Below are 15,845 nucleotides of genomic sequence, written 5' to 3' on the forward strand. Positions count from 1 at the left end.
GGATTTTGTCAAATGCTTTTTCTGCATCTATTGAGATGATCATATGGTTTTTATTAATTTGATTATAAATATGGTCAATTATACTAATAGTTTTCCTAATATTAAACCAGCCTTGCATTTCTGGTATAAATCCTACTTGATCATAGTGTATTATCCTGGGGATGATTTTCTGAAGTCTTTTTGACTCTGAAGTCTTATTTAAGATTTTAGCATCAATATTAATCAAGGAAATTGGTCTATAATTTTCTTTCTCAGTTTTCGATCTACCTGGTTTAGGTATCAGTACCATGTCTGTGTCATAAAAGGAGTTTGGTAGGACTCCTTCATTCCCTATTTTTTCAAATAGTTTATATAGCATTGGGGCTAATTGTTCTTTAAATATTTGGTAGAATTCACCTGTAAATCCTTCTGGTCCAGGGGATTTTTTTCCTGGGGAGTTGATTAATAGCTTGTTCTATTTCTTTTTCTGAAATGGGACTATTTAAGCAATTTATTTCCTCCTCTGTTAATCTCGGAAGCCTATATTTTTGGAGGAAGTCATCCATTTCACTTAAGTTATCAAATTTATTGGCATAAAGTTGGGCAAAGTAACTCCTTATTATTTCTCTAATTTCCTCTTCATTGGTGGAAAGATCCCCCTTTTCATTTGTAAGACTAACAATTTGATTTTCCTCTTTCTTTTTTCTGATCAGATTTACCAAAGGTTTATCTATTTTATTGGCTTTTTCATAAAACCAACTCTTGGTTTTATTTACTAATTCAATAGTTTTTTTACTTTCAATATTATTGATTTCTCCTTTTAATTTTTGTATTTCAAGTTTAATTTTTGGTTGGGGGTTATAATTTGGTCTTTTTCTAGCCTTTTAAGTTGTAAGCCCAATTCATTAATCTTCTCTTTCTCTATTTTCTTCAAATAAGCCTCTAAAGATATAAAATTTCCCCTTATTACTGCTTTAGCTGCATCCCACAGATTTTGGTATGATGTCTCATCTTTGTCATTATCTTGGGTGAAATTATTAATTGTTTCTATAATTTGCTCTTTCACCCAGTCATTCTTTAAGATGAGATTATTCAGTTTCCAATTACTTTTTGGTCTATTTATCCCTAACTTTTTACTGAATGTAGCTTTTATTGCATTGTGGTCTGAGAAGAAGGCATTTATTATTTCTGCCTTCCTACATTTAATTTTGAGATCTTTACGTCCTAATATATGGTCAATTTTTGTATAGGATCCATGAACTGCTGAGAAGAAAGTATATTCCATTCTATTGCCATTCAGTTTTCTCCAAAGGTCTATCATACCTAGTTTTTCTAATGTTCTATTTACTTTTTTAATTTCTTTCTTGTTTGTTTTGTGGTTTGATTTGTCTAAATCTGAGAGTGCAAGGTTGAGATCTCCCACTATTATAGTTTTACTGTCTATTTCTTCTTGCAGTTCTCTTAACTTTTCCTTTAGAAAGTTAGATGCTATACCACTTGGTGCATATATGTTTAGTATCGATATGGCTTCATTATTTATGCTACCTTTCAGCAGGATATAGTTTCCTTCCTTATCTCTTTTAATTAGATCAACTTCTGCTTTTGCTTGATCTGAGATAAGGATAGCTACCCCTGCTTTTTTGGCTTTACCTGAAACATAATAGATTCTGCTCCAACCTTTTACCTTTATTCTATATGTAACTCCCTGCTTTAAGTGTGTTTCCTGTAAACAACATATTGTTAGGGTTCTGATTTTTGATCCAGTCTGCTATCCGTCTCCATTTGATGAGAGCATTCATCCCATTCACATTTACAATTAAAATTACTTTTTCTGTATTTCCTACCATCGTATTATCCCCAGATTATGCTTTTTCCCTTGACCCCCCTGAACCCCTTCCCCAATATTTAATTTATAGACCCCCCTTGTGACACACAGCCCTCCCTTTTTTTTTTTTAGTATCCCTCCCCCCTCTCTCGACTTCCCTTCCCTTTTTCTCCTTTTCCTTTTCCCTTTTCCTCTCACCCCTTTTAATGAGGTGAGAGAGAATTCTCTGAAAAACAAATGTGACAATTATTTACTCTTTGAGCCTCTTCTAATGAGAGTAAGATTTACACAATGATTCTCCCCCTCTCTAAATTCCCTCAGATATGGTGTATTTTCTATGCCTCTTCCTGGGATGTAGTTTCCCTCTTTTTATCACACCCTCCCCTTTTTCTGATACTACCCCCTTCCCTTTACTACTCCCCCTCCTTTTTTTTTTCTTTTATATCAGTAAAATCAAATTATCCATGCGTACTTTCTATATACCCACAACAGAGTTACAGTTCTCAAGGGTTCTGTGTACCTTTTTCTGTTTCTCTTCAGTCTAGTGGATGTAGAACAAATTTTTTTTTAAGTCTGGTTTTTTTCTTAGAAACATATGGAATTCCTCTATTTCATTGAATTACCATCTTCTTCCATGGAAAAAGATGCTAAACTTAGCTGGGTAGTTTATTCTTGGTTGCAATCCTTGATCTTTTGCCTTTAGGAATATCAGGTTCCAAGCCCTTCTATCTTTTAATGTGGAGGCAGCCAGATCTTGTGTGACCCTTATTTTTGCACCTTGGTATTTAAATTGTTTTTTTCTAGCTGCTTGCAGGATTTTCTCCTTTGTGTGGTAATTCTGCAGTTTAGCCACAATATTCCGTGGTGGTCTTTTTTTTAGGGTCTATTTCAGAAGGAGTTCGATGAATTCTTTCCACATCTACTTTCCCTTCTGTTTCTATTATCTCTGGACAGTTCTCTTTGATAATTTCCTGTAAAATAGAATCTAGGTTCTTTTTTTGGTCATACTTTTCGGGAAGTCCAATGATCCGCAGATTATCTCTCCTAGATCTATTTTCCAGGTGTATAGATTTTTCCAGTAAGTATTGGACATTGTTCTCCAACTTCTCATTTTTTTTTGTTTTGTTTGACTGATTCTTGGGTTCTCTGTGAATCATTCATCTCTAATTGTTCCATCCTGACTTTTAAGGAGGTATTTTCTTCTTTCACAGTTTTTAGTTCTTTTTGTAAATGCCCAATTTCGTTTTTAAATGAATTATTTTGCTCTATTGAATTTTTTTTCTATTTCCCTAATTTTCTTTTTTTGAGAATTATTATCTTTTTCAAATTCAGAAATCCTATTTTCTTGGGACTTTTTTATCTTCTCCAATTCAGAAATCCTATTTTCCTGTGATTTTTTTACCTTTTCTAATTCACTAATTTTGTTTCCCTGCATCTCCTGTGAATTCTTTATTTTTTCCAACTCCAATTTCAGAACGTTGTTATTCTCTATCATAGCTTCCCTTTCCTTTCCCCATTTTTCTTCAAACTCTCTTAACTTTTTAATAGTCTCTTCATGGAGAGAGTTATGTGATGGGGGGTAGGAATCGTTCCCCTTTAGGTTGTTATCTGCTGACTCTCTGCTGTTAACTTCCTCGGGGTTGGATACCCGCTCTTTCTCTGTGTAGAAGGAATCTATGGTTTTTTTGGGCTTCTTGCTCATACTTAAAAAATCTTTTGGGGTCTGTCCCTGGGGTAGGAAATTATTTATTTATTTCTTTATCAGCTTCCTCCCAGACAGGATGGATACAATGGCCCCTGCACCTGAGCTAAGAGAGAGCTCTGGGAGAGAGTTCCCCACTGGAAGTGTCTCAGAGGTGATCAGCACTGCTGTGCTTTGAGGGCGCTGTGTTCTAGTGGCTTCCCTGAGGTTGAGACTGAACAGTAAAGGTGACTCAAAGCCTAGCCTATGCATCCCACTGAGGCTTGGATGTCTGCAGAACGTGACGTGAAAAGCCCCTGCGCTCAAAATGGGAAGTGTCTGCCAGAAACCATGGTCCCTAGTTCCAAGTTTCCACTTCTCTGGGACTTCCCTTCCACAGCCTCCGGCCAGTGGAGCCAGGCACTAGGAGTTACCGCCCCGCCCACTCTTCAATCTCTTTACTACCTCAAGGCTATCTACTGGATTGCCTATGTGGGCCACACCCCCGGTGCCGAGATCTGCTGAGTCACCTCTGGGATCCGGGAAGATCCAATCTAGTTTTAAATTTTAAAGTGGCTTATATTTCTCCTCTGAACTGCTGTTTTATAAGCAGAGAAGAGTTAACAGCCTGTGCCAGTTATTTCCTGTGGGAAAATACATTCCTTTGGATAATTGTTCCCCTCTATTTACGATTCTATTCAGTCTGTCTCCCTGATGTTTCCTTTGATTTAGGAACATTATAGTTGATGATAATCCTCTGCTATTTGCTTCAATGGAACATTTTTCACAAAATCATCCTGTTCTTTAAATCTAAAACTGATCAAAGGATTCTTAACAGGAATCCTATACAGTGGAATGAGTGAATGTGCAGGCAATAGTTCCAGTTATTTCCTTTGGGAAAATCCATTCCTTTGGATACTTGTTCCTCTCTCTATCCCATTCAATTGAGTCTAGTGTTCCTGATGTTTCCTTTTCAATTGGGAACTATATAGTTGATGTTAATTCTCTCCCATTTCCTTCAATGGAACTTTTTGGGAAAAATCCATCATCTTCTTTATAACTAAAGCTGATCAAAGGATTCTTAATAGGAATCCTATACAGTGGAATGAGTGAACGTGCAGGAAATAGTTCCAGTTATTTCCTTTGGGAAAATCCATTCCTTTGGATACTTGTTCCTCTCTATTACCCATTCAATTGAGTCTAGTGTTCCTGATGTTACCTTTTCAATTGGGAACTATATAGTTGATGTTAATTCTCTCCCGTTTGCTTCAATGGAACTTTTTGGGCAAAATCCATCCTCTTCTTTATATCTAAAGCTGATCAAAGAATTCTTAACAGGAATCTTATACAGTGGTATGAGTGAATGTGCAGGCAATAGTTCCAGTCATTTCCTTTGGGAAAATCCATTCCTTTGGATACTTGTTCCTATCTATTTCCCTTTCAATTGAGTCTAGTGTTCCTGAAGTTTGCTTTTCAATTGGGAACTATATAGTTGATGTTAATTCTCTCCCATTTGCTTCAATGGAACTTTTTGGGCCCAATCCATCATCTTCTTTATACCTAAAGCTGATCAAAGGATTCTTAACAGGAACCCTATACAGTGGAATGAGTGAATGTGCAGGAAATAGTTCCAGTTCTTTCTTTTAGGAAAATCCATTCCTTTGGATACTTGTTCCTCTCTATTTCCCATTCTATTGAGTCTGTGTTCCTGATGTTTCCTTTGCATTTAAGAACATTATGGTTGATGATAATTCTCACCTATTTGCTTCAATGGAACATTTTGGGCAAAACATATCCTCTTCTTTATATCTAAAGCTGATCAAAGGATTCATAACAGGAATCCTATACAATGGAATGAGTGAATGTGCAGGCAATAGTTCCAGTTATTTCCTTTGGGAAAATCCATTCCCTTAGATAATTGTTTCCTTTTCAATTGGGAACTTTATAGTTGATGTTAATTCTTTCCTATTTGCTTCAATTGAATATTTTGGGCAAAATCCATCCTCTTCTGTATATCTAAAGCATATCAAAGGATTCTTAACAGGAATCCTATACAGTGGAATGAGTGAATGTGCTGGCAATAGTTCTGTTATTTCCTTTGGGAAAATCCATTCCTTTGGATACTTGTTCCTCTCTATTTCCCATTCTATTGAGTCTGTGTCACTGATGTTTCCTTTTCAATTGGGAACTATATTGTTGATGTTAATTCTCTCCCATTTTCTTCAATGGAACTTTTTGGGCAAAATCCATCATCTTCTTTATACCTAAAGCTGATCAAAGGATTCTTAACAGGAATCCTATACAGTGGAATGAGTGAATGTGCTGGCAATAGTTCCAGTAATTTCCTTTGAGAAAATCCATTCCTTTGGATACTTGTTCCTCTCTATTTCCCATTCTATTGAGTCTAGTTTTCCCTTTGTTTCCTTTGCATTTAGGAACATTATAGTTGATGATAATCCTCTCCTATTTGCTTCAATGGAACATTTTGGGCAAAATCCATCCTCTTCTTTATATCTAAATTTGATCAAAGGATTCTTAACAGGAATCCAATACAGTGGAATGAGTGAATGTGCAGGCAATGGTTCCAGTCATTTCCTTTGGGAAAATCCATTCCTTTGGATAGTTGTTCCTCCCTATTTCCCATTCTATTGAGTCTGTGTCCCTGATGTTTTCTTTGATTTAGGAACATTATAGTTGAAAATAATCCTCTCTTGTTTGCTTCAATAGAACATTTTGGGCAAAATCCATTATATTCTGTATATCTAAAGCTGATCAAAGGATTCTTCACAGGCATCCTATACAGTGGAATGAGTGAATGTGCTGGCAATAGTTCCAGTTATTTCTTTTGAGAAAATCCATTTGTTTGGATACTTGTTCCTCTCTATTTCCCATTCTATTGGGTCTAGTTTACCCTTTGTTTCCTTTGCATTTAGGAACATTATAGTTGATGATAATCCTCTCCTATTTGCTTCAATGGAACATTTTGGGCAAAATCCATCCTCTTCTTTATATCTAAAGCTGATCAAAGGATTCTATAAAGGAATCCTATACAGTGGAATGAATGAATGTGCAGGCAATGGTTCCAGTCATTTCCTTTGGGAAAATCCATTCCTTTGGATGCTTGTTCCTATCTATTTCCCTTTCAATTGAGTCTAGTGTTCTTGATGTTTCCTTTTCAATTGGGAACTATATAGTCGATGTTAATTCTCTCCCATTTGTTTCAATGGAACTTTTTGGGAAAAATCCATCATCTTCTGTGTATCTAAAGCAGATCAAAGGATTCTTCACCGGAATCCTACACAGTGGAATGAGTGAATGTGCTGGCAATAGTTCCAGTTATTTCCTTAGGGAAAAACCATTCCCTTAGATATTTGTTCCTCTCTATTTCCCATTCAATTGAGTCTAGTGTTCCTAATGTTTCCTTTTCAATTGGGAACTATATAGTTGATGTTAATTCTCTCCCATTTCCTTCAATGGACCTTTTTGGGCAAAATCAATCATCTTCTGTATATCTAAAGCTGATCAAAGGATTCTTAACAGGAATCCTATACAGTGGAATGAGTGAATGTGCAGGCAATGGTTCCAGTCATTTCCTTTGGGAAAATCCATTCCTTTGGATACTTGTTCCTATCTATTTCCCTTTCAATTGAGTTTAGTGTTCCTGATGTTTCCTTTTCAATTGGGAACTATATAGTTGATGTTAATTCTCTCCCATTTGCTTCAATGGAACTTTTTGGGCAAAATCCATCATCTTCTTTATACCTAAAGCTGATCAAAGGATTCTTAACAGGAATCCTATATAGTGGAATGTGTGAATGTGCATGCAATAATGCCAGTTATTTCCTTTGGGAACATCCATTCCTTTGGATACTTGTTCCTCTCTCTTTCCCATTCTATTGAGTCTGTGTTCCTGATGTTTCCTTTTCAATTGGGAACTATATAGTTGATGTTGATTCTCTCCCATTTGCTTCAATGGAACTTTTTGGGCCAAGTCCATCATCTTCTTTATATCTAAAGCTGATCAAAGGATTCTTAACAGGAATCCTATACAGTGGAATGAGTGAACGTGCAGGCAATAGTTCCAGTTATTTCCTTTGGTAAAATCCATTCCTTTGGATACTTGTTCCTTTCTATTTCCAATTCAATTGAGTCTAGTGCTCCTGATGTTTCCTTTGCATTTAAGCACATTATAGTTGATGATAATTCTCACCTATTTTCTTCAATGGAACATTTTGGGCAAAATCCATCATCTTCTTTATATCTAAAGCTGATCAAAGGATTCTTAACTGGAATCCTATACAGTGGAATGAGTGAATGTGCAGGCAAAAGTTCCAGTAATTTCTTTTAGGAAAATCCATTCCTTTGGATACTTGTTCCTCTCTATTTCCCATTCTATTGAATCTAGTGTTCCTGATGTTTCCTTTTCAATTGGGAACTATATAGTTGATGTTAATTCTCTCCTATTTGCTTCAATTGAACTTTTTAGGTAAAATTCATCCTCTTCTCTATATCTAAAGCAGATCAAAGGATACTTAACAGGAATCTTATACAGTGGAATGAGTGAATGTGCAGGCAATAGTTCCAGTCATTTCCTTTGGGAAAATCCATTCCTTTGGATACTTGTTCCTATCTATTTCCCTTTCAATTGAGTCTAGTGTTCCTGAAGTTTGCTTTTCAATTGGGAACTATATAGTTGATGTTAATTCTCTCCCATTTGCTTCAATGGAACTTTTTGGGCCTAATCCATCATCTTCTTTATACCTAAAGCTGATCAAAGGATTCTTAACAGGAACCCTATACAGTGGAATGAGTGAATGTGCAGGCAATAGTTCCAGTTCTTTCTTTTAGGAAAATCCATTCCTTTGGATACTTGTTCCTCTCTCTTTCCCATTCTATTGAGTCTGTGTTCCTGATGTTTCCTTTTCAATTGGGAACTATATAGTTGATGTTGATTCTCTCCCATTTGCTTCAATGGAACTTTTTGGGCCAAGTCCATCATCTTCTTTATATCTAAAGCTGATCAAAGGATTCTTAACAGGAATCCTATACAGTGGAATGAGTGAACGTGCAGGCAATAGTTCCAGTTATTTCCTTTGGTAAAATCCATTCCTTTGGATACTTGTTCCTTTCTATTTCCAATTCAATTGAGTCTAGTGCTCCTGATGTTTCCTTTGCATTTAAGCACATTATAGTTGATGATAATTCTCACCTATTTTCTTCAATGGAACATTTTGGGCAAAATCCATCATCTTCTTTATATCTAAAGCTGATCAAAGGATTCTTAACTGGAATCCTATACAGTGGAATGAGTGAATGTGCAGGCAAAAGTTCCAGTAATTTCTTTTAGGAAAATCCATTCCTTTGGATACTTGTTCCTCTCTATTTCCCATTCTATTGAATCTAGTGTTCCTGATGTTTCCTTTTCAATTGGGAACTATATAGTTGATGTTAATTCTCTCCTATTTGCTTCAATTGAACTTTTTAGGTAAAATTCATCCTCTTCTCTATATCTAAAGCAGATCAAAGGATACTTAACAGGAATCTTATACAGTGGAATGAGTGAATGTGCAGGCAATAGTTCCAGTCATTTCCTTTGGGAAAATCCATTCCTTTGGATACTTGTTCCTATCTATTTCCCTTTCAATTGAGTCTAGTGTTCCTGAAGTTTGCTTTTCAATTGGGAACTATATAGTTGATGTTAATTCTCTCCCATTTGCTTCAATGGAACTTTTTGGGCCTAATCCATCATCTTCTTTATACCTAAAGCTGATCAAAGGATTCTTAACAGGAACCCTATACAGTGGAATGAGTGAATGTGCAGGCAATAGTTCCAGTTCTTTCTTTTAGGAAAATCCATTCCTTTGGATACTTGTTCCTCTCTATTTCCCATTCTATTGAGTCTGTGTTCCTTATGTTTCCTTTGCATTTAAGAACATTATGGTTGATGATAATTCTCACCTATTTGCTTCAATGGAACATTTTGGGCAAAACATATCCTCTTCTTTATATCTAAAGCTGATCAAAGGATTCTTAACAGGAATCCTATACAGTGGAATGAGTGAATGTGCAGGCAATGGTTCCAGTCATTTCCTTTGGGAAAATGCATTCCTTTGGATACTTATTCCACTCTATTTCTCATTCTATTGAGTCTAGTTAACCCTTTGTTTCCTTTGCATTTAGGAAAATTATTGTTGATGATAATCCTCTCCTATTTGCTTCAATGGAACATTTTGGGCAAAATCCATCCTCTTCTTTATATCTAAAGCTGATCAAAGGATTCTTAACAGGAATCCTATACAGTGGAATGAGTTAATGTGCAGAAAATGGTTCCAGTCATTTCCTTTGGGAAAATCCATTCCTTTGGATGCTTGTTCCTATCTATTTCCCTTTCAATTGAGTCTAGTGTTCCTGATGTTTCCTTTTCAATTGGGAACTATATAGTTGATGTTAATTCTCTCCCATTTGTTTCAATGGAACTTTTTGGGAAAAATCCATCATCTTCTGTGTATCTAAAGCAGATAAAAGGATTCCTCACCGGAATCCTACACAGTGGAATGAGTGAATGTCCTGGCAATAGTTCTGTTGTTTCCTTTGGGAAAATCCATTCCTTTGGATACTTGTTCCTCTCTAATACCCATTCTAGTGATTCTGTGTCCCTGATGTTTCTTTTGATTTAGGAACATTATACTTGATGATAATCCTCTCCTATATGCTTCAATGGAACATTTTGGACAAAATCCATCATATTATTTATGTCTAAAGCTGATCAAAGAATCTTAACAGGAATCTTATGCAGTGGAATGAGTGAATGTGCTGGCTATATTTCCAGTTATTTCCTTTGAGAAAATCCATTTCTTTGGATTCTTGTACCTCTCTATTTCCCATTCTATTGAGTCTAGTTTACCCTTTGTTTCCTTTTCATTTAGGAACATTATACTTGATGATAATACTTTCCTATTTGCTTCAATGGAACATTTTGGGCAAAATCCATCCTCTTCTTTATATCTAAAGCTGATCAAAGGATTCTTAACAGGAATCCTATAAAGTGGAATGACTGAATGTGCAGGCAATGGTTCCAGTCATTTCCTTTGGGAAAATCCATTCCTTTGGATACTTGTTCCTATCTATTTCCCTTTCAATTGAGTTTAGTGTTCCTGATGTTTCCTTTGCATTTAAGAACATTATGATTGATGATAATTCTCACCTATTTGCTTCAATGGAACATTTTGGGCAAAACATATCCTCTTCTTTATATCTAAAGCTGATCAAAGGATTAATAACAGGAATCATATAGAGTGGAACGAGTGAATATGCAGGCATTAGTTCTGTTATTTCCTTTGGGAAAATACATTCCTTTGGATACTTGTTCCTCTCTATTTCCCATTCTATTGAGTCTGTGTCCCTGATGTTTCCTTTGATTTAGGAACATTATAGTTGATGATAATCCTCTCCTATTTGCTTCAATGGAACATTTTGGGGAAAATCAATCATATTGTTTAGATCTAAAACTGATCAAAGATTCTTAACAGGAATCTTATACAGTGGAATGAGTGTATGTGCAGGAAATAGTTCCAATTATTTCCTTTGGGAAAATCCATTCCTTAGGATACTTGTTACTCTCTATTTCCCATTCAATTGAGTCTAGTTTTCCCTTTGTTTCCTTTGCATTTAAGAACATTATAGTTGATGATAATCCTCGCCTATTTGCTTCAATGGAACATTTTGGGCAAAATCCATCCTCTTCTTTATATCTAAAGCTGATCAAAGGATTCTTAACAGGAATCCTATACAGAGGAATGAGTGAATGTGCTGGCAATAATTCCAGTTATTTCCTTTGAAAAAATCCATTCCTTTGGATACTTGTTCCTCTCTATTTCCCATTCTATTGAGTCTAGTTTACCCTTTGTTTCCTTTGCATTTAGGAACATTATAGTTGATGATAATCCTCTCCTATTTGCTTCAATGGAACATTTTGGGCAAAATCCATCCTCTTCTTTATATCTAAAGCTGATCAAAGGATTCTATAAAGGAATCCTATACAGTGGAATGAATGAATGTGCAGGCAATGGTTCCAGTCATTTCCTTTGTGAAAATCCATTCCTTTGGAAACTTATTCCTATCTATTTCCATTTCAATTGAGTCTAGTGTTCCTTATGTTTCCTTTTCAATTGCGAACTATATAGTTGATGTTAATTGTCTCCCCTTAGCTTCAATGGACCTTTTTGGGCAAAATCAATCATCTTCTCTATATCTAAAGCTGATCAAAGGATTCTTTTTTTTTTTTTTTTTTTTTTTTTTTTATTTATTTTTTTATATATATATATATATATATATATTTTATAATATTATCCCTTGTATTCATTTTTCCAATTTACCCCCCCTCCCTCTATTCCCTCCCCCCGACGACAGGCAATACCATACATTTTACATGTGTTACAATATAGTCTAGGTACAATACATGTGTGCGAATATCACTTTCTTGTTGCACAATAAACATTAGAATCCGAAGGTACATGCAACCTGGGCAGACAGATATTAGTGCTAACAATTTTCATTCCCCTCCCAGTGTTTCTTCTCTGGGTGCAGCTACCTCTGTCCATCATTGATCAACTGGAAGTGAGTTGGATCTTCTTTATGTTGAAGATTTCCACTTCCATCAGAATACATCCTCATACAGCATTGTTGTTGAAGTGTACAGTGATCTTCTGGTTCTGCTCATTTCACTCAGCATCAGTTGATTTAAGTCTCTCCAGGCCTCTCTATATTCCTCCTGTTGGTCATTTCTTACCGAGCAATAATATTCCATAACCTTCATATACCACAATTTACCCAACCATTCTCCAACTGATGGACATCCATTCATCCTCCAGTTTCTAGCTACAACAAAAAGAGCTGCCACAAACATTTTGGCACATATATGTCTCTTTCCGCTCTTTAGTATTTCTTTGGGATATAATCCCAGTAGTAGCGCTGCTGGGTCAAAGGGTATGCACAGTTTGATAACTTTTTGGGCATAATTCCAGATTGCTCTCCAGAATGGCTGGATTCTTTCACAACTCCACCAGCAATGTATTAGTGTCCCAGTTTTCCCACATCCCCTCCAACATTTGTCATTATTTGTTCCTGTCATCTTAGCCAATCTGACAGGTGTGTAGTGGTATCTCAGAGTGGTCTTAATTTGCATTTCTCTGATCAGTAGTGATTTGGAACACTCTTTCATGTGAGTGGATATAGTTTCAATTTCTTCCTCTGAGAATTGTCTGTTCATATCCTTGATCAAAGGATTCTTAACAGGAATCCTATACAGTGGAATGAGTGAATGTGCAGGCAATGGTTCCAGTCATTTATTTTGGGAAAATCCATTCCTTTGGATACTTGTACCTCTCTGTTTCCCATTCTATTGAGTCTGTGTCCCTGATGTTTCCTTTAATTTAGGAACATTATACTTGACTATAATCCTCTCCTATTTGCTTCAATGGAACATTTTGGGCAAAATCCATCATATTGTTTATATCTAAAGCTGATGAAAGAATCTTAACAGGAATCTTATGCAGTGGAATGAGTGAATGTGCAGGCAATAGTTCCAGTCATTTCCTTTGGGAAAATCCATTCCTTTGGATACTTGTTCCTATCTATTTCCCTTTCAATTGAGTCTAGTGTTCCTGAAGTTTGCTTTTCAATTGGGAACTATATAGTTGATGTTAATTCTCTCCCATTTGCTTCAATGGAACTTTTTGGGCCTAATCCATCATCTTCTTTATACCTAAAGCTGATCAAAGGATTCTTAACAGGAACCCTATACAGTGGAATGAGTGAATGTGCAGGCAATAGTTCCAGTTTTTTCTTTTAGGAAAATCCATTCCTTTGGATACTTGTTCCTCTCTATTTCCCATTCAATTGAGTCTGTGTCACTGATGTTTCCTTTTCAATTGGGAACTATATAGTTGATGTTAATTCTCTCCCATTTCCTTCAATTGACCTTTTTGGGCAAAATCAATCATCTTCTGTATATCTAAAGCTGATCAAAGGATTCTTAACAGAGATCCTATACAGTGGAATGAGTGAATGTGCAGGCAATGGTTCCAGTCATTTCCTTTGGGAAAATCCATTCCTTTGGATACTTGTTCCTATCTATTTCCCTTTCAATTGAGTCTAGTGTTCCTGAAGTTTGCTTTTCAATTGGGAACTATATAGTTGATGTTAATTCTCTCCCATTGGCTTCAATGGAACTTTTTGGGCCTAATCCATCATCTTCTTTATACCTAAAGCTGATCAAAAGATTCTTAACAGGAATCATATAGAGTGGAACGAGTGAATATGCAGGCATTAGTTCTGTTATTTCCTTTGGGAAAATCCATTCCTTTGGATACTTGTTCCTCTCTATTTCCCATTCTATTGAGTCTGTGTCCCTGATGTTTCCTTTGATTTAGGAACATTATAGTTGATGATAATCCTCTCCTATTTGCTTCAATGGAACATTTTGGGGAAAATCCATCATATTTTTTAGATCTAAAACTGATCAAAGATTCTTAACAGGAATCTTATACAGTGGAATGAGTATATGTGCAGGAAATAGTTCCAATTATTTCCTTTGGGAAAATCCATTCCTTAGGATACTTGTTACTCTCTATTTCCCATTCAATTGAGTCTAGTTTTCCCTTTGTTTCCTTTGCATTTAAGAACATTATAGTTGATGATAATCCTCGCCTATTTGCTTCAATGGAACATTTTGGGCAAAATCCATCCTCTTCTTTATGTCTAAAGCTGATCAAAGGATTCTTAACAGGAATCCTATACAGAGGAATGAGTGAATGTGCTGGCAATAATTCCAGTTATTTCCTTTGAAAAAATCCATTCCTTTGGATACTTGTTCCTCTCTATTTCCCATTCTATTGAGTCTAGTTTACCCTTTGTTTCCTTTGCATTTAGGAACATTATAGTTGATGATAATCCTCTCCTATTTGCTTCAATGGAACATTTTGGGCAAAATCCATCCTCTTCTTTATATCTAAAGCTGATCAAAGGATTCTATAAAGGAATCCTATACAGTGGAATGAATGAATGTGCAGGCAATGGTTCCAGTCATTTCCTTTGTGAAAATCCATTCCTTTGGAAACTTATTCCTATCTATTTCCATTTCAATTGAGTCTAGTGTTCCTTATGTTTCCTTTTCAATTGCGAACTATATAGTTGATGTTAATTGTCTCCCCTTAGCTTCAATGGACCTTTTTGGGCAAAATCAATCATCTTCTCTATATCTAAAGCTGATCAAAGGATTCTTCACAGGAATCCTATGCAGTGGAATGAGTGAATGTGCAGGCAATGGTTCCAGTCATTTATTTTGGGAAAATCCATTCCTTTGGATACTTGTTCCTCTCTGTTTCCCATTCTATTGAGTCTGTGTCCCTGATGTTTCCTTTAATTTAGGAACATTGTACTTGACTATAATCCTCTCCTATTTGCTTCAATGGAACATTTTGGGCAAAATCCATCATATTTGTTTATATCTAAAGCTGATGAAAGGATCTTAACAGGAATCTTATGCAGTGGAATGAGTGAATGTGCAGGCAATAGTTCCAGTCATTTCCTTTGGGAAAATCCATTCCTTTGGATACTTGTTCCTATCTATTTCCCTTTCAATTGAGTCTAGTGTTCCTGAAGTTTGCTTTTCAATTGGGAACTATATAGTTGATGTTAATTCTCTCCCATTTGCTTCAATGGAACATTTTGGGCAAAACATATCCTCTTCTTTATATCTAAAGCTGATCAAAGGATTCATAACAGGAATCCTATACAATGGAATGAGTGAAGGTGCAGGCAATAGTTCCAGTTATTTCCTTTGGGAAAATCCATTCCCTTAGATACTTGTTCCTCTCTATTACCCATTCAATTGAGTCTAGTGTTCCTGATGTTTCCTTTTAAATTGGGAACTATATAGTTGATGTTAATTCTCTCCCGTTTGCTTCAATGGAACTTTTTGGGCAAAATCCATCATCTTCTTTATATCTAAAGCTGATCAAAGGATTCTTAACAGGAATCTTATACAGTGGAATGAGTGAATGTGCAGGCAATAGTTTCAGTAATTTCTTTTAGGAAAATCCATTCCTTTGGATACTTGTTCCTCTCTATTTCCCATTCTATTGTGTCTAGTGTTCCTGATGTTTCCTTTTCAATTGGGAACTTTATAGTTGATGTTAATTCTTTCCTATTTGCTTCAATTGAATATTTTGGGCAAAATCCATCCTCTTCTGTATATCTAAAGCTATCAAAGGATTCTTAACAGGAATCCTATACAGTGGAATGAGTGAATGTGCTGGCAATAATTCTGTTATTTCCTTTGGGAAAATCCATTCCTTTGGA

The sequence above is a fragment of the Sminthopsis crassicaudata genome, chromosome 4 (assembly GCF_048593235.1).
Source record: "Sminthopsis crassicaudata isolate SCR6 chromosome 4, ASM4859323v1, whole genome shotgun sequence".
Classification (NCBI taxonomy): Eukaryota; Metazoa; Chordata; class Mammalia; order Dasyuromorphia; family Dasyuridae; genus Sminthopsis; species Sminthopsis crassicaudata.